The 20,684-nt window shown below is 40.8% G+C and overlaps 1 pseudogene; it reads right to left on the bottom strand.

Moving 5' to 3' along the window:
- Positions 1-18,483: 18,483 nt before the first annotated feature.
- LOC129025926 (actin, cytoplasmic 1-like) lies at positions 18,484-19,636 on the bottom strand (annotated as a pseudogene).
- Between the last annotated feature and the right edge of the window lie 1,048 nt (positions 19,637-20,684).

Genomic DNA, 20,684 nt, shown 5'->3' with positions numbered 1-20,684 from the left:
CCCTCCTTTTGACCAAGGGCATTCTGAAAGTGGTTCAGTTCCCGACAAGAAAGAGGGACACACATGATTCATTCCACGCTCCTCCCTTTTGAACTTTAGAAAAAGTTGACCATCATTAACAGCAACACATACCTTAAGTCTGATAAGGAATATTTACCTTTATTCTCTCAAGCCTGCTACATGGAGTCTTCATCATCATGATAGAACTTTGGAACTTTGGTCTCTACAGCACTTACTATTCATTGTAACTCAATCATTCCCATCTGTTGATTTTAGTATTTTAGGTAATAACTTAAATCTTTCAGACAACTGCCAATGAAAACATATTTAAATCTACCTGTAACTTGAAAGTGCAGCCCCACACCATCGCTATTTCGAAGTGTCCCATCCTTTCTCGACCAAACCAACGTACTTCTTACATATGTTTGATTGATGTCTCCTGTCTCCCTAAAATGCATAAATATAGGCTGTGTACACATGACCTGGGGCACGTGTTCTCAGGATTTCCTGAGTAGGGTTGTGTCATGAACCATTTGTCACTCATATTTGGCTCAGAATTCTTCAATTAATTTATGGTATAGTATCAAAATTTGATATTGTTAGTACATCTCACCTACTGTAGGATTTCAATCTTCATAAAGTGGACATTTTCATCAACATTAGAAATCCACTCTCAACTAAACTATGACTGTCTCAGGAAAAGAAAAAATGTTGCTAACTATTCATATATCACATATTTAAACTTAAATAATACTTCAAGTTCTCATATACCTACTTTAAAATTTTTCTATATTGTTTGAACTACTTTAGTTCTCTAAGAAAAATGAGTCATTAAAGCATGAAAAAAAGTGTTGTTGGAGGTTGTGATTTCTCCCCTGTCCTCAGCCAGTCATAGTGGTTCCACTCAGCACCTCTCCTTTCTCTGTACCAGAATCTCCCCCAGAAACAAGCTCAGATGATCTGCAAACCACAATTTGGTAGCTGTGACAATGTGTGGTCACTGACTCACTCAAGGGACACTTTCGTATAGTCAGAATTGGAGGCTAGGGCTGGGAATTAAGGCTCAGGGCAGTGCCCCTCCTTAGTTCTCAGTGCTGCAGACCAGGTGTGTTTTCCTCACCTGGCCCCCGGATGTATGAATGCTATGTCCTCTTCTGGGAAGGTCCTGAGGAGACGTCTGTGTTGTCACCTGGTCATAGCACCAGAATTCTTGTAGCAACGGCCACTCCTGGACATGTCCAGAAGAGAAAGAGGCTTCATCTTCATGGTGGACGCGACCCCGGGTGTGCCAAAGTCGCGACCACTCAGGCGGGTCCTGAGATGAAGTAGGCTTAGTCTTCACCATGAACGTGCCACCGGTGTCCCCAGGTACCCTGCAACCACGGCCTGTCTCTGGTGTGTCCTGAGGAGAAGGAAGCACTGTCCGAGGCACTGTGAGGACCCCCTGCTCCTCAGAAATTTCGTTTGGGGGCTCTGCGGGCTCAGTGCGTAGGCTCTGTCCACCCTCCGGTGGTAGACCGGGAAAATCTCTGAAATTCGTGGTGGGTTAATCCAGGCGGTAATCTCAGGAAGGGAAAGTGAAATAGAGCCAACCTTCCTGTAACTGAATGGAGATAAAAAGAAGCAAAGAAGAGGGTCAATAGATAAAACTCAATTGATTTTTTGTATATCAGCAATAATGAATAGAAATCATTGGAATTTGAAATATTAAAACACCACTTAAAATACTACCCATAAAATTGAATCCATTAAGTACAAATGTAACTAAATATGCAAAATTCATTCAGTAAACAATGAGCAGTCTTTGAGAGAAATCAAAAGAAATGTTAGTAAATGCAGAGAGGCCTGGCATGTTGGCAGATGCCTGTAATCCCAGCACTTTGGGAGGCTGCCACAGGCAGATCACTTGAGCCTGAGAGTTGGAGACCAGCCTGGGGAACAGGGTGAAATCCATCTCTACCAAAAATACAACGCCTGTAGTCCCAGCTACTTGAGTCATTGAAGTGGGAGAATCTCAGTGAGTTGAGATAGCAGCACTGCACTCCAACATGGGTGACACAACTCTTTTTCAATCAATCAATCAATCAATAAACAGATGTTTCTCGTTCTGGAGAAGTACATTTATGATTATGGCAGCCCTATCCCAATCAAATTCCAGGTAAATATATCAAAAAACTCTTCATAGATGTAGAATAGATGAAATAAGACTGAAGAAAAACAAAGCTAAAGGACTTACACATCTGGATAGGAATATTTACACTAAAGCTAATGTAATAAAGAAGAATGTGGCATTCATAATTTAATAGACAAGCAGATAAGTGGAAGAGAATAAATAGCCCCAAAACTGTCCCAAGTCAACTGATTTTGTCAAAAACGCAAAGCATATTCTTTGGAAGAGATAAAGCTATTTCACAAGTGGCAAGAAAACTGCTGGAAACTGTATGGAAACAAATGAACATAGACAAAAATTTTACAGTTAAAAAATTAGTCAAAAGTACCCATACATTGAATTTTTTCAACACAAAGTTGTAATTAGAAAATATCTTCATGGGTGTGGGTTTCGTAATTAGTTATTAGCAAGTCCATGAAAGAAAAAGAATGGATAATATGAACTTTATTGGAAGTTGAAATGTCTACTCTGTAAAACACTCTGTTACCATTGGTCATGGCAGTTCAAGCCTGTAATCTCAGCACCTTTGAAGGTTAAAGCGGACAGATCACCTGAGGACAGGAGTTCCAGATCAACATCGTATACATGGTGAAATCACGTCTGCACTAAAAATACAAAAATTTAACTGGGATTTCTGGTGTGCGCCGGTAATCCTAGCTGCTCAGGAGTCTGAGCAAGGAGAATCCTTTGAACTTAGGAGGTGGGGATTGCAGTGAGGCTAGATCGGGTCATTGCACTACAGCCTTGGTGACAAAATGAGACGCCACCTAAAAAAAAAAAATCTGGTAAAGAGAACCAAAAAGCCAGCCACAGATAGAAAAATTTAGCAAACTCATATGAAAAGTGACTTGAATGTACAATATATGAGGAAACCCTAAAAGTCAAAAAGATAAGCAACCCAATTCCAAGGTAAAAACCTGAGTAGATACCTCACTAAGGAAGATACAGAGATGGAAAACAGGCAGGCACACCAAACACTGCTTGCGGAAAGCCTGCTATTTCTGCTGAAGGCTGAGACTCCAAGTTATCCATGGGGAGCAGCAGTGGCTCCAAAGGCCGCTCCCACCTACCCCACTTCCGCCCTTCCTCCAGGGTCCAAGAGTCCCCAAGGAACGGGGCATGCTCTCCCAGAAAGAGCCTGAAGTTGGATATTTTGTTTCTCCGCTTTCCTTAAAGCTCTGGAGGCTGCTAAGTATCCTTAGGTTGGAAGTTTCATTTTTATCATAAGCACCTTGCAGCACTGACAAGCATTAGGAGAGTTGGTTTTTAATCTACACTTGTCTTCATAAAGAGATAAAACAATTGGCTCCAACTGCTTTTTAGTAAATTCTTTTAAAATGTTTGGTACAATATATTTTTATTTTGCTTTCCTGGAGACACAAAGCAGAGACAAATTATTAAGTAAAAACCAAATAGGGAGTAATCATAAATTCATGGATTCTATTTAGTCCATCATTTAACCTGACTTTCTTTTTTATTACAGTTTAACTTCTAGGATACATGTGCAGATCAGGCAGATTTGTTACATTGGTGTACATGTGACACGGTGGTTTGCTGCACCCATCAACCCATCATCTAAGTTTTAAGTCCTGCATGCATTGGGTATTTGTCCTAATGATCTCCTTCCACTTACCCCCTACTCCCTGAGAGGCCCCATTGTGTCCTCATTGTTCCATTCCCATTTATGAGTGAGAACAGGTTGTGTTTGCTTTTCTGTTCCTGTGTTAGCTTGCTGAGAATGATTGTTTCCAGCTTCATTCATGTCCCTGAAAAGGACACGAACTTACTCATGACTGCACAGTATCCCATGGTATATATGTTCCACATTTTCTTTATCCAGTCCATAATTGATGGGCATTTGGGTTTGTTCCATGTCTTTTTTGGGTCTGAATAGTGCTGCAATAAACATACGTGTGCATGTTTCCTTATGTAGAATGATTTAAAATCCTCTGGCGGTATACCACATAATGGGATTTCTGGGTCAAATGGTATTTCTGGTTATAGATCATTGAAGAATTGCCACACTGTCTTCCCCAATGATTGAACTAATTTACACTCCCACCCAGCAGTATAGAGCATTCCTTTTTCTCCACATCTTCACCAGCATCTGTTGTTTCCTGACTTTTTAATGGTCACCATTCTGACTGGTGTGAGATGGTATCTCATTGTGCTTTTGATGTGCATTTCTCTAATGACCAGTGATGTTGAACTTTTTTTATACATGTTTGTTGGCTGATTAAATGTCTTCTTTTCAGAATTGTTTCTTCATATCCTTTGCCCACTTTTTGATGGGTTTTTTTATTTTGTTGTATATTTTTAAATATTTCTTGTAGGTTTTGAATAGCAGACCTGTTTCAGATAGATAGGTTGAAAAAATGTTCTCACATTTTGTATGTCACCTGTTCACTCTGATGATATTTTCTTTTGCTGTGAAGAAGCTGTTTAGATTAATTACATCCCATTTGTCAATTTTGGATTGTGTTGCAATTTTTTTTTGGTCTTTTTGTCATGAAGGCTTTGCCCATGCCTATATCCTGAATGGTATTGTCTTGATTTTCTTCTAGGGTGTTTAGGGTTTTAGGTTTTACGTTTAAGTCTGTTAATTCATCTTGAGTTAATTATGTGGTGTGAGAAAGGGATCTAGTTTCAGGTTTCTGCATATGCTAAGCCAGTTTTCGCATATCAGGGAATTCTTCCCCAGTTGCTTGTTTTTGTCAGGCTTGTCAAAGATCAGATCATTGTAGATGTGTGAATTACTTTAAGCAGTATGGTCATTTTCATGATATTTATTCTTATCCATGAACATGATTTTTTTTTTCCAAATTTTGTTGTCCTCTCTTATTTCTTTGGACAGTGGTTTGTAGTTCTCCATAAACAAGTCCTTCATGTTCCTTGTAATTTTTATTCTTAGTTATTTTATTTTCTTTGGAGCAATTATGAATTTGAGTTCATTCACGATTTGAGTCTCTATTTGTCAATTATTCATTTATAGAAATGCTTGTGATTTTTGCACATTGATTTTGTAGCCTGAGATTGCTGAAGTTGCTTATAAGCTTAAGCAAACTCATACAAAAGACAAGTCCCTTGTCTACTGTTAAGGAGTTTTAGAGGTGAGATAATGGAGTATTCTAAATATACAACTATGCCCTCTAAAAACAGGGTAAATTTGACTTATTTTATTTTTATCTGAATGTCCTTTATTTGTTTCTCTTCCCAATTGCCCTGGGCAGAACTTTCAATCTGATGTTGAATAGGAGTAGTGAGAGAAGCCATCCTTGTCTTGTGCTTTGTGTTTTGTGTTTTCAAAGGAAATATTTCCAGCTTTTGCCCATTCAGTATAATATTGCCTATGGGTTTGTCACAAATAGTTCTCTTTAGTTTCTGATACATTCCATCAATACCTAGTATATTGAGTGTTTTTAGTAGGAAGCGATATTGAATTTTACAAAGGCCTTTTCTGCATCAATAGAGAAAATTATGTGGTTTTTGTCATTGGTTCTTTTTATGTGAGGAATTACTTTTGTTAATTTGTGTATGTTGAAACCAGCCTTGCTGGTTGGAGCTGATCTGATTGTGATGGATAAGCTATTTGATGTGTTGCTGGATTCAGTTTGCCAGTATTTTATTGTGAATATTCACATTGATGTTCATAGGGGATATTTGCCTTTATTTTTTTTTTTGTCTCTGACAGGTTTTGGTATTAAGATGATGCTGGCCTCATAAAATTAGTTCAAGAAGAGTCCCTCTTTTTATATTGTTTGGAATAGTTTCAGAAGTAAATGGCACTAGCTTTTCTTTGTACTTCTGGTAGAAGTCGGCTGTGAATCTGTCTACTCTGGACATTTTTTGGTTGGTAGGCTATTAAGTACTGCCTCAACTTTAGTATCTGTTGGTCTCTTCAGGGATTCTAATTTTTCCTGGTTTAGTCTTGTAGAATTGTGTGTGTCCAGCAGTTTATTTATTTCTTCTAGATTTTTTGCTTTATTTACATAGAGGTGTTTACAGTATTCTCTGATGGTAGTTTGCATTTATGCGGGATCAGTGGTTACATCCCCATTATCCTTTTTTACTATGTCTAATTTATTCTTCTCCTTTTTTTTCTTTATTAGTCTGGCTAGCAGTGTATCTTTTTTGTTAATTTCTACAAAATAAAACAAAAAATGCTCCTGGATTCACGAATTTTTTGAAGGATTTTCCTGTCTCTATCACCTTCAGTTATGTTCTGAACTCAGATATATCTTTTTTTGTCTCAGCTTTTGGATTTGTTTGTTCTTGCTTCTTCAGCTCTTTTTCTCTCTTTCTTCTTTTTTTTTTTTTTTTTTTTTTTTTTGAGAAGGTGTCTTGCTCTGCCACACACACTGGAGTGGAGTCGTGCTACCTCAGCTCACTGTGGCTTTTATCTTTTGGGTTCAAGAAATTATCTCAACTCAGCTTACCGAGAATCCTAGATTACAGGTGTGTGCCCCCAAGCCGGGCTAATTTTTTTTTTTTTTTTTTTTTTTGTATTTTCTGTGGACATGGAGTTTCACAACGTTGGTTGACTAAGCTGGTCTTGAACTCTTGAGCTCAGGTGACCTGCCTATCACAACTTCCCAATGTGCTGAAATATCAGGCATGAGCCACTATGTCTGTCCCTCTAGTTTTTTTCATTGTGATTTTAGGGTGTTGATTTTAGATCTTTCCCACTTTTGATGTGGGCATTTAGTGCTATAAATTTCTCTCTTAACGCTGTTTTAACTGTGTTCTAGAGATTGTAGTAGGTTGTGTCTTGTTCTCATTGATTTCAACAACTTCTTTCTTTCTTTCTTAATTTTGTTATTTACCCAGTGGTCAATCAGGAGCAGGTTTTACAGTTCCCGTGTAATTGTGCAGTTTTGAAAAAGTTTCTTAATCTGAGTTCTAATTTTATTCCACTCTGGTGTGAGAGACAGTTTATTTTGATTTCCGTTCTTTTGCATTTGCTGAGGAGTGTTTTACCTCCAATTATGTGGTCAATTTTACAATAAGTGCTATGTGGTGATGAGAAGAAGGTGTATTCTGTTGATTTGGAGTGGGGACTTCTGTAGATGTCTGTTAGCTCTGCTTGGTCAAGGCTGAGTTCCCTTCCTGAGTATTCTTGTTAAAATTCTGTCTCATTTATCTGTGTAATATTGATAGTGGGGTGTTGAAGTCTCCTGTTAGAATTGTGCATGAGTCTAAATCTGTGTAAGTCCCTAAGAACTTGCTTTTTAATCTAAGTGCTCTTGTATTAGGTTCATATATATTTAGGATCGTTAGCTCTACTTTTTGCATTGATTCCTTTACCATTATGCAATTCCCTTCTTTGTCTTTTACGATCTATGTTGGCTTGAAATTTGTCTTAGGATAGACTACAATTTCAACTCCTGCATTTTTTTTTTTAACTTTCCATTTGCTTGGTAAATATTCCTCCATCCCTTTATTTTGAGCCAATGTGTGTCTTCACCCATGAGATGCTTCTCCTGAATATAGCACAATGAAGAGTCTTGATTCTTTATCCAATTTGCCAGTCTTGGTACTCTAATTGGCAAATTTATTTCATTTACATTTAAGGTTAATATTCTTATGTGTCAATTTGACCCTGGCATGGCAATGGTATCTGGTTGTTTTGCACATTAGTTGATACACTTACTTCATAGTGTTGTTGTTCTTTATATTTTGCTATTTTTTTCAATGGTGAGTACCAGTTTTCTTTTTCTTTTTTTTTTTTTTTGTTTTTTGAGACAGAGTCTCACTCTGTTGGCCAGGCTGGAGTGCAGTGGCATGATCTCGGCTCAGTGCAAGCTCCACCTCCTGTGCTCCTAACATTGTGCCTCAGCCTCCTGAGTCTGAGTAGCTGGGACTACAGGCACCCACCAACATGGCCGGCAATTTTTTTTGTATTTTTAGTAGTGATGGGGTTTCACTGTGTTAGCCAGGATGGTCTCCATCTCCTGACCTCATGATCCGCCCACCTCTGCCTCCCAAAGTGCTGGGATTACAGGCTTGAGCCACTGCACCAGGTGAGTACCAGTATTTTCTTTCAGTATTTAGTGCTTTCTTCAGGAGCTCTTCGAAGGCAGACACGGTGGTGACAAAACCATATACATTTTGCTGTCTGTAACAATTTTATTTTTCTTTTCTTATAAAGCCTAGTTTCACTCAATATAAAATTATAGGTTGAAATTGCTCTTTTTAAATGGTTGTTTTATATTGTATTCCACTCTCTTTTGGCTTGTAGGGTTTCTGCAGAGAGATCCTCTGTTAGTCTGATGGATTTATCTTTGCAGGTAACCTGACCTGTCTCTCTGGCTGTCCTTAACATTTTTCTTTTGTTCAACCTTGGAGAATCTGACAGTTATTTGTCTATTGCTGTTCTTGAGGATTATGTTAGTGGTGTTATCCATGTTTCCTGAACTTGAATATTGACCTGTCTTGTTCCATTTGTGAAGTTCTCCTGGATAATGTCTTAAAGTGTGTTTTCAAACTTGGTTCCATTTTTACCCATCACTTTCAGGTACACCAATCAATTATAGGTTTGGTCTTTTGACATAGTCCCATATTTCTTGGAGCCTTTGTTTGTTGCTTTTCTTTCATTTTTCTCTAATCTTGTCTTCATGCTTTATTTCATCAAGTTGATCTTGAATCTCTGATACTGTTTTTTCCTCTTCATTGATTCAGTATTAATACTTGTTTTTGCTTCACAATGTTTCTTGCACTGTGTTTTTCAGCACTATGAGGTCACATATGTTCTTCTCTTAACTGGTTATTTTAGTTAGCAGCTCCTGTAACGTTTTATCAAGGTTCTTACCTTCCTTGCATTGGTTTAGAACATACTCCTTTAGCTCAAAGAATTTTATTATTACTGATTTTCTGAAACCTACTTCTGCCAACTCATCAACCTCATTCTCCATCCACTTTTGTGCCCTTGCTGGAGAGGAGTTGCAATCATTTGAAGGAGAAGAGTCATTCTAGTTTTTTGAATTTTCAGCTCTTTTGTGCCGGCTATTCCTCATTTTTCATGGATTTATCTACATATGGTCCTTGATCCTGAATGTCTTTGGATTGGGATTTTGTGTGAGTGTCCTTTTTGTTAATGTTGATGTTGATGTTACTGTTTCCTGTTGGTTAGTTTTTCTTCTAACAGTCAGGCCTCTCTTCTGCAGGTCTGCTGCAGTTTGCTGGTCTACTTTAGCTGCTGTTTGCCTGGGTATCACCATATGAAGTTGCACAACAGCAATGATTGGAAGATTTGTCCCAGAGTGATACCTGGCTGGTACCAGCCACAGCTCTTCTGTATGAAGTGTCTGTTGACCCCTGCTGGAAGGGGTCTCCTAGTCAGGAAGCACATTGGTCAGGGACACACTTGAAAAGCCAGCCTGTCCCTCAGCAGAGCTTGAGCACTGTCCTGGGAGATACACTGCTCTCTTCAGAGCAAGCAGGCAAGAATATTTAAGTCTGCTAAAGTTGCACTCACAGCCATCCCTTTTTCCACGTGTTCTGTCCCAGGGAGATGGGAGTTTTATATATAAGCCCCTGACTCAGACTGCTGCATTTCTTTCAGAGATGCCCTATCCAGGTAGGAGGAATCTAGAGAGCGAATGTGGCCACAGCTGCTTTGCACGCTTCTGTGAGTTCCTTGCAGTCCAAACTTCCTGGCAGTTTTCTTAACACTCTGAGGGGAAATCCTTATGCTCAGGTCTCAGTAATGGTGGTTGACCCTCTCCCAACCAAGCTTGATCATTCTAGATTGACTTCAGGCTTCTATGTGGGTAGTGAGAACTTGAAGTCAGTGGATCTCAGCTTGCTGTTGTCCATGGGAGTGGGGCCTGCTCAGTGAGACCACTTAGCTCCCTGGCTTCAGCCGCTTTCCAGGGGGGTGAATGGTTCTGTGTCACTGGTGTTCCAGGTGCCACTGGGGTATAAAAATTATTTTGCAGCTAGCTCAGCATTTGTGAAAGCAGTCACCTAGTTGTGTGCTTGAAAACTCAGGTCTCTGGTTATGCAGGCACACTAGGGAATCTCCTGTTCTGTGCATTGTTAAAACCATTCAAAACTGCAGGTTATGGTCTTGATAGCACAGCCCCTGATGGCTTTCCTTGGTTAAGGGAGTAAGTTTTCAGCTTCTTGCACATCCTGAGTGAGGTAACACTCACCGTACTTCTGCTTGCCTTTTGTGGCTGGAACTCAATATCTAACCACTTCCAGTGAGAGGAACCAGGTAACTTAGCTAGAAATGCAGAAATCACCTGTCTTTTGTGTTCATCTCGCTTGGAGCTGCAGAACAGAGTTGTTACTTTTCAACCATATTGCCAGATGCCCACAAGCTTTTCCCCTTATTTATAGTGTGCACTGTTGAAATTACCAGAAGTTTCACTTGTAATGTCTCAAAGCAAAAGGGAAAAGAACAGTGAGAAATGATTTAATAAATTGATCTCTGTCTTTCAATGTCAATCAAAAGGAGTGCCATGTTGCAAAAGGTGAAGGAAAATGAACAAACCAAAAACATGTGATTTCACATTTTGGTTCACTTTTGAAAAAGCAGATTTAAGAAGGTAAACCTCCAGGTTTCTAATCTGTATCAAGTATTAAGCATTGCAAAGTATGTACAGAAATTGAAATCAATTATTTCTTCGATTTTGACAGAAATAAATTTGTACTCTAGAAACTCCTGTTGTTGCTTTGATATCTGTGGGGATTCAGTCAAGATGTTGGGAAAATTAGCAGATGCAAACTTTTTTGCTAGGCTAGGGGGTTGGCATAAGCTCCAGGAATTAACTTGGCTGAAAATGGCCTTTTCCCTTTCGTCAAGTAAGTTAGAGTAGAAACAAACGAATGTGGGTGTTTATCTAACTAGCTTGCTTGCTCATGTGGTCCCAAGTTTAATCTTTGACTTAGTACAGTGCTAAATTGCTTTCTAATTGGGAAGTCCACACTGTCAATTACCCTTTAGTGGTGTCAACTTGAGCCTTGGTCAATTAGTCTTTACTGAATTAATGTGAGTCTCACTAGCTGGTTGGGGCCACAGTCAAAGCTCTGCAGTGAGCAGAGACCACACCACTGCACTCCAGCCTGGGCCACAGAGCAAGACTCTGTTTCAGAAAAATAAAAAGCTCCTACTCACTCTAGGAAAGAAGGGTCTTCCTTTGTTCCACATGGAACTATTTCAGGACCAGGTCTCAGGAAGCCTTTATTGTATGCGTTAAAAGAAATGTAACATAAAATTTACCAATCTAAATATTTGTACATGTACAGGTAAGTGGCATTAAGTATGCTTATGTTATTGTTCAACCATCACCGCCATTTCACATTCCCACCATCAATGCACAAGGGTACCATTTTCTGCAGAAACTCTCCAACTCTCCCTTTTTCAAAAAAAAAAAAAAAAGAAATTCTAGTGGGTATAAGGTGGTAATCCCTCTCCTGTCCCACTCATGCCTGTTTAAATATCTGTAGCAGACCCACTGGCCATTTCCAGCTCCAGGTCACTTTTTCTATGCTTCCTATCCAGACGCCCAGTGATCAGTGATGTCTCCTCAGGGTTTAGAAGGTCTTCTGCATTTTGCTCTATTATAATTCAGACCTCAGCATATGATATCCATGCATTGTTCCACGTAAATAAAGGGAAATTAACATTTTCTGAGCACCACCACATGCAGGTGACTTGCTCAAGTGAACTCAAAGTAACTCTGCCAGATATGGTTCGTCCCACATGTAGAGAAAAAAGTCAGGATCAGGTGATTGAGTGACTCACTTTCAATCACACAGCTTCCAAGGAACTTCAGGTCCAGCCCCTGGCCAGGTCTCCCATTGTCATTTAGAAAAAGTTTGTGAGTCACTTGAACATATGTCCAGGCAACACCCAGTCTTCTTTCTATCAACCAAGGTGAGCTCCAGGGACAATGGGTGACAAGACACAGCCAGTCATCTTTCTTCCATTCAGAGGCACTGCAGGTACTTGAAACTCATCAGGAACAGTCTCTTATCCCAAAACCCTCTCATACATAGGATGTTTTGAGGGCAATGTGTTACACATGGGTCACAGAAGGCAAACTTTAGTGAGGGAATCAAAACCAGCACATGGAGAAGGAGCTGGTGATTCCAATTGTAAAGGAAGTGTGGTATGCTAAGAAGTTATTGCCCTGGAGGGTGAAAGAAACAAGAGGTTAGTATGACTAAATCAGATGGAGCAAGACGGAAAGTAGGGAATGGACCAGACACTTAGCATAAGGGCCAGTGGTTCCTTAGCAAGGTCGATGCAGATCTACCATGACATGATGTGGCCACTGCCCTCCTAGGAATGAACGATGAGAAATGAAGGCAAGTTTACAGGCTACATACATAAATAAATATTCACAACATCCTTATATGCAAAGTTCCCAAACCAGGGGCCCCCCAAATGCCCACACACAGAATAAGGGTGAACAGGCTGTGGCACATCCACACCAGGGCATGTGGGTCAGCATGAAAAGGAATGGACTGTTGATGCAATCAGAACAGAGTGACTCTGAAAGTGGTTCTGCTGAATAAAAGAAGCCAGATCAGAACGATGCACAAAGACCCAAATACATACTGTATTTACATGCAATTCTATAAAATACCCGCGAAATTTTAGTGAAAGAAGCAGATCTGTGGTCCTAGATAGGCCAAGGAGAGATCGTTATCACCGGGAGGAAAGTACGTTTTCATCACCTTCATCGCACTTCTGGCCTTACAGTGAATGAAATACTCACATGGAGAAAATCATCGGTTCTTCTGTCTGCACATGTGCAGTTTACCATATGCCAATCACACTTCAACGAAGCTGTTTTTAAATAAGGAATCACTATCTGCAGCTTAGAATATGGATGGGCAGGAGGCCTGAGAAGGCAAGATTCTTTTCTTTTCCTAATCTATGAGGTTGTACAATGAGAATTAAGTTGGTCCTGAGCTCAGACACAGAACAGGCCTGAGGGAAAGCCTCACACAGTCCTTCCTTCTGCACAGAAGAGTGACCATCTAACACAGTACCAAGCTGTCCCTGAGGATCTTTATAGGTCAAAGTGACCTCCTGTCCTCATGTCTATTTTCTGGTATTTCCTCTTTCCTGCAGAAGCTTGCCTGCCCTCTGATGTAGAGCGAATAATGTTCAAGTTCTAATACGAACATTCTGGTTCCATCACAGTAGAGAAATGGGTTGCCTTCTCTCTCTTCAAGACAAAGAAAAGTGAAAAACCATGAGCACAATGTCCACAGTTGTGCAGTCAGGTTGCAAGTGGAGGAAGAGCATCGCCGTGCCAAGGCAGCAGCAGGACAACCGAAGGTGAACATTTCTGCAGAGGAAACAAGGAAGCTTAGGGATTCCCAGAGGAAATCATCCTTCCCATGTGTATACCCCTGGTTTGAAGCCCAGTTCCTATTGTCCCAATGTGAAATGAGCCTGTCACCATCCCCATTTCAGCCTTATTACTAATTGCACAGGCAAACATAAGTGTTCAACAGTTTTAAAAAATGCAAAAAAAAAAAAAAAAACAGGACAAATATGATCAAACAGACAACTCACCTCAAGAGAAATGAGTTTTTAAGTTCCTTTTTCCTTCTGGCCCCATGACCTCTGATCAAGGAAAGTTCAGAATGAATGCTCCCTATAGTCTCAAAGAAGTATAAAATATTGCATCCATAGAAAGTAACAAAATTTAGGAAGATAATAGGAAAATTCAGAGACCAGGAAAGACAGCTTGAAATTCTCTTAAAATGTGTAACTCTCAAAATTGGAAGACAGAACTTAAAAAATATTTCAAAACCACAGACAATTAAAGAAAAACACATAAGAAATGTGGTTAGCTGTCTGGCAGATGAGTCCCTGAGTTGCAGTAGTGAAATAGCATTTGACATGTAAAAACCAAGGGAGGCAGTTATGAAAGCCCTTGGAATGACAGCTCAATCCCAGGCCTAGAGAGATGTTGGTTGGGTGGGAACAGGAAAAAGGAAGGCATCCAGCAGTGACTTTTCAGATGGGAGGTTAGAAATGAGGGAAGATGTTAAGGATGTGATAAAAGGAGACAATTTAATTTTAAATAGAAAGAGAAAAGAAAAGGCAATAGAAACTCTATGAAAATAGAAAGCTAAAGCAAAAATTTGTATACACCCATAGAATACCAAGACATATATGTGAATTGACAGTGCTAATATACTTCCTGCAAGAGGAAAGTCACAAGATTCTATTGTATTTGATCAACAAAATATATATCTAACTATTTATACTCTACAGTTACTTGCAACTTCAATGATAAGTAAGAAAGAAACTAAAATCAAGATATTCCTATCATTGGCTGAGGGTGGAGAAAAGGTGGGAGTCTAAGAAACTCAGTCTTCCTCTGTGGTACCTGGTTGTTAATGGGTTGTTCAGGGGACTAGGGTGAGGTGTACATGGTAGCAGCTCCTTCTGTGTAACTCTTCCCTCACCTCTGTATTTTTCAGTCATGTGCATATATTTTTATTTTCAAAATAAAATATATGAGAAATAATATGTGGTGTCAGAGACTCAAGGAAGAGTCTCTGTTCCAGCTGTACTGGTTCCAAGTCTAATTAAACACCACAGATTCCAGCAGAAAATCCTGTCTCTACCCACACTTCCACTCCCTGAAACAAGACCCAAGTAATCACCAGATGCAGCTCAAAAACTCAAGATCTGGCCAAAGCAGATCCACATGTAGGCATCACCAAGGGTATCAGTAGACACAACCACAGAGGTGTCTGCAGTGTGCATCATGAAGTCCAGCTCCTAAGTGTAGACCAACTTCGCAGTCTGGAAGGAAATTTCCTTAGAGGATGCCAGTGCTAGTGGCATCAGCCACCACTCAGGTACAGCCATAGAGTGGTCCAGCATGTTACTGTAAGCTGCCAGAGGGCAGAGGAAAGGAGCAGGAAAGATGAGAGGGAGAGTGGCAACCTCATGTTTGGACCCCTACTGGTATATCTCACTATGTTGCAGTGGCCTGGGAGACACAAAGAACACCATATTTTGGTGGGAAGAGGCTCTCTCAGGTCAGAGCAGTAAGGCTTGGGAAGAAACTGAAGCCAAGCTGAGGAATATGGTTTCCTGTTTCAATTTGGCCACCTGTGGCTGTGGGTCCCATGATATCACAAATGGCAATGCCTTTTCCATTTTCTCTGTGGCTGCAAAGACTTGGGTCAGGCTCTGATTGACCTGGCACTCTTGAGGCACTTAAAGCCTATTACTTGAAACTGTTAATACGTTAACACTTTATTTACAATGACTTCAATGAAGTATTGTTCTCCAGTGTTGAAAATGGGAAAATGATTACCAAGAGCTTGATAGTTATGCAAATAAATGATGGTTGATCCTAAAGAACAATTAGGCAGCACTTGATAATAAAGATTTCGTATTTAATGAATGTGCACTGTGTCTCAATGGTACTCTTAGGCTTTTGATAACCACCCCCACTTAATCTCTGCGACAATCCCCATGGCAGGTCCTGGCACCATCCCTATTTTAGAAGTGAGAAGTCACATGAACCTGACCAGGGTCACAAACCTCGGCTGTGGAGGATCTAAATATAAGCAGGTAAAAGAGGTGCCAAGAAATATGGTAATATCCAAATGGTATGTGGAAAGGAGGAGAAAAAGTGCAGATGGTGTGAAGGCCAGACAAGACATAGGCCAGCCTCAAATGTAGACCAGATCGACAGCTGGCCAGCCTGCACTTTTCTTATCTTAAAGGATCCTCCTCATCAAAGGAAGATCACAGAGTGCAGGGAGTGTGCCCAAAGAAGCACTGATATGTAGCAGAAACATGATAAAAGAGAAACAAACAAAATGCTAAAAATAAACACACCAGAAGTACGCTGGGTTTGTCTTTAGGTGACAAGCCTGCAAGTGTCTTTTCCTAAGTATGTTTTCTCCATTCTCCAAAATAGACATAAATTCAGGTGATGAGTCAGGCTGCAGGAGTAAGCATAGGGTCAGAGGAAACTTCTCCTCAAACCTGGCCCCAGACCTTGGCTCCTGGCTGGTGGCTTCCCCTTCGCTGGGGTCTGTCCTTGTCCCAGAGACAGGGCTAGTCATCCCTACAGCCATTCCATGCCCTAGTCCCCAATAAAGAGTAGAGGGGAACTGAACAGGAGAAATGGTCTCATGGCCCATGGGATGAGAGTACCTGGCAGTCCGTGGCATTCAAATTGTCTTGTCTCCAGAAAAGTCCAAGCCCAAGTCATTGAGTGCTTTCTTGGGACTGTGGAGGCCCATTTTATTCATGGCCCTCTAAAAGAGATCAGATGGAAGAAGAAGTTTTGTGGGACTCTGAGGCCCAGCCTTCTTTCCAGAAGGTAAAGCAGGCCTGCTGGCTGGAAAATGCTGTCACCACAGGGCGAAACCAATATTATTTGTTTATCTCTTGTCCTGTCTTTGGTCCAAAACAAAAACTGATAATTACTAACTGTGGAAAAGAGAGTTTCTGGGGTGCCAGTTGAGTTGGTCTACCCTGTGTAAGAAACCCATGGGGAGCCATGGGCAGCCTCTGAGGAGAAAAGTCTCCTTATTGCCCTCACGTATTTATGCCCCGAGTGCATAAATGCTCAACAGCATTCCACATGTTGCTCAGGGAGATAACACTCCCTTGAAGCAGTGGAGTATATCCAAACATCTTGGCTCCTTCTGAAACCAGCTCCCACCCATTTCAGTCCTGATAAGTTACAGATCTTAAGTAAGTTTGACACACACTTTTGCTTAAGGAAATGCACAGAAACTGCCAGTGCCAAACATCTTATTGAATGGCTCAGGATTTCTCCTTCACTGATTAATCCTTTTCCTCATCCCTTCCTCCCCCTCCCAGCTGCCCTGAGAACAAAAACTTGTAAACCAATAAATTGGGTGAAATCCAGGAGCAATGGGCCTTGAGCAAGCTTTCAATGTGCTGGTCTCCTGGACACACATTTTAAATGTTTATTGTGTCTCTTTCTAATTCCTTTTTCTCCTCCAGACTCAGGGTACCCACTGGGTGTTGGGCTGGTTTCCCAAACACAAACCTGTGACATTCCAAATCTTGGTGCTTGTATTGTCTCTCAAATCAACTCAATAAGCCCTCCTCTGGTGACACAAAAGCCTTTTCTCTAGCCAAAGAACTGACCCTACCATACAGTGACCTTGAAATGCAGACAGGCAGCCACAACACTGCTTGGGCCTGTCCTGAGCCTCAGATACCTGGTTTCAATTCATTTACATTCAAGATAATCATTGATAGGTAAGTTCTTACTACTATTATCTTGTTAGTTGTTTCTGATTGAGTCATACATCATTTTTTCCTTTCTTCCTCCCATGTCTGCTTTTAAATATTTAGCATTTAATTATTTTCAGTAGTGATAAGCTTTGACTGCTTTGTTTTTATTGTTAGTGTTGCTGCTATAGCTTTTGATGGTCATCAAAGGCTCAGAGAAAACATCTTAGTTAATAATCAACTAGCTTAAGCTGAAAACATTTGTCACATAAAAACTCTAGACATTTACCCTCTCTTCCAATTACATTTTTGACATCACAATTTATATCTTTTAATACTGTGTATTCCTTAAAAGCCTATTGTTGACAAGTCTTTTGCCGAATGATTTCAAGTTCCTCTATTTTTTTGTTTATTTTCCCTTAGTGCTTTTAGAATTTTCTTTATTTCTCAGACTTTGAGAGCTTGATTCTTTTTTTTTGGCAACACTTTTATTTTTCCTTACACAATGATGTGTTGCTGAGGCCTAATGTTCTCACATAACCGTTGAAAACAAAAATTTGTTGTCATCTCTTTAAAGAATTGAGAATTTCATACAAAAACCCTTACATAAATTAAAAGGATGAATACATTTACAGGTGTAAATGCAAACTGCTTCCAACTCAAGGCAAGTGACAGCCCACGGTGTTCTGGCAGAAAACATCAGCTAAGAAAGGAAACTGGGTCCTATGGCTTGGACTTTCCAACCCTGACAGACAGGCAGGATGGAAGAAACTGTTTCAGGAGCCCTTGCCAGCCTCTAGAGAAATCCCAGAACACTCAGTCCTGACACATTAATACCCTGCACAGATCAGAGACTACTGGCCATGCAGACTCACCAAGCCACAGACTTGTCTTCCACAAGCACGTTCTTACCTCAGCAGTCATGAAGTGACCAAGCCACATGCACTAAAGTTTGAACTCAAAGATATGTACACAGTATTAAACAAATACCAAGGGGAACAGTTGACTTGAATACAAGGTCAAAACCGGCAACAAGTTCTACAATCCAGTGCTGATACCAGATAAAAGCTTCAAGGACAATTTCTTTTCATATGCTTATTCCAGTTTCATGAGGCTAGCATGAGGTGTATGCATTTGCCAAGGGCAAATTTATACTTCTGTATTAACCCATGCAGCAAATTCTACACATCTGCTCAGTTCATTTAGAAGCATTTGTGGTGGACGATGGAGGGGCCTGAATCGTCATACTCCTGCTTGCTAATACTCATCTGCTGGAAGGTGGACAGTGAGGCCAGGATGGAGCCACCAATCCACACTGAGTACTTGCTCTCTGGGGGTGCAATGATCTTAATCTTCATGATGCTAGGAGCCAGGGCAGTGATCGCCATCTGCACCTTGTCAGCAATGCCTGGGTACATGTTGGTGCCGCCGGATAGTACCGTGTTGGTGTACAGGTCTTTGCAGATGTCCACGTCACACTTCATGATGGAGTTGAAGGTGGTCTAGTGGTTGCCGCAAGATTCCATACCCAGGAAGGAAGGTTGTAACAGCACTTCTGGACACCAGAACCGCTCATTGCCAATGGTGATGATCTGGCCAGCGAGCAGTTTGTAACTCTTCTCCAGAGAAGTGGAGGATGTGGCAGTGGCCATCTCCTGCTTGAAGTCCAGGTAGACCTAGCACAGCTTCTCCTTGATGTCGCACATGATTTCCCGCTCGGCTGCGATGGTGAAGCTGTAGCCTCGCTCATTGAGGATCTTCATGAGTTACTCAGTCAAGTCCCAACCAGCCAGCTCCAGAAGTAGGATGGCATGGGGAAGGGAGTAGCCCTCCTAGATGGTCACCGTGTGGGTGACCCTGTCTCCGGTGTCCATGGCAATGCCAGTGCTGTGCCCAAAGGCATAGAGGGACAGCACATCCCTGATGGCCACGTACATGGCTGGGGTGTTGAAGGTCTCAAACATAATCTGAGTCATGTTCTCTCTGTTGGCCTTGGGGTTCAGGGGTTCCTTGGTCAGCAGCACTGGCTGCTCCTCTGGGGCCCCATGCAGCTCATTGTAGAAATGGTGCCAAATCTTCTCCATGTTGTCCCAGTTGGTGATGATGCCATTTTCGATGGGGTACTCTAGGGTCAGGATGCTGTGCTTGCTGTGGGCTTCATTGCCCACATAGATGTCCTTCTGGCCCATGTCCACCATCACTCCCTGGTGTCGGGGGTGCCCCACAATGGAGGGAAACATGGCTCGGAGAGCGTCATCCCCAGCAAAGCCAGCTTTGCACACACCAGAGCCATTGTCAATGACCAGTATGGCTATATCTTTTTCTATTGCGATGGGCAGAGGAGTGGGATAGTAGAGTGGTAGAAGAACAAGGTGAGTGAGCTTGCAGTGGTGACTGAGAGTGAGTGCTTGATTCTTGTTTGTTGTGGGGTAGTTTTATGGCGTATTAATCTTTTTTGTAGTCTCTGATCTTTCTGAACCTATATATTTATATCTCTCAAATTTTTGAAAGTTGTTATTATTCATTTGAATATGCTGTATATACCTTCCATTTGCTGAACTCTTTCATGAATATTGCTAAATATTAGATTTGCTTATTCAAGAGCATTTTGTATATCTGGTAAATGTCGTTCATTCTTTTTTATTGTTTTTCTGTTTTGTTCTTTGTTCATTTCTTAATAACCTATGTTAATTTTTATTTCTTTTCTTTTTTATTTTACTTTTTTTTTTTTTTTGGACAAAGTCTCTCTGTGTTGCCCAGGCTGGAGTTCAATGGCACAACACTGACTCACTGCAATGTCTGCCTCCCAGGTTTGAGTGATTCTCCTCTCTTAACCTCCTGAATAGCTGGGATTACAGGTGTGCACCACTATGCCCAGAGAATTTTTTGTATTCTTAGTAGTGATAGGGTTTCACCATGGTGTCCTGACTGGTCTTGAACTGCCAACCTCAACTGATCAACCAGTCTCAGCCTCCCAAAATGCTGTGATTACAGGCCTGAGCCTGCACACCTGGTCCTAACTCATTTTAGAGCTCACTGATTCTTCATTCTGTTTGTTCTCTTCTGCTGTTGAAAGCCTTCTGAATTTTCTACTTCAACCAGTATATTTCTCAGTTCTGGGACTCTTTTTATTTTTAAATACTTTCAGTCCATTTTTAAAAGTTTCTCTCAGAATTGTATCAGTTCCTTTTCTGTGTTGTTTTAGAGATCTGAGTTTCCTGGAAACTGATATTTTGAATTCTTGATCCGATAACCACTGATAGCCATTCTTATTAATTAGCATTGGTCAATGGTTTATGCTTT

The sequence above is a fragment of the Pongo pygmaeus genome, chromosome Y (assembly GCF_028885625.2).
Source record: "Pongo pygmaeus isolate AG05252 chromosome Y, NHGRI_mPonPyg2-v2.0_pri, whole genome shotgun sequence".
Lineage (NCBI taxonomy): Eukaryota > Metazoa > Chordata > Mammalia > Primates > Hominidae > Pongo > Pongo pygmaeus.
The sequence above is the reverse complement of the archived record's forward strand: the minus strand, read 5'-3'. Positions and strand labels throughout refer to the sequence as shown.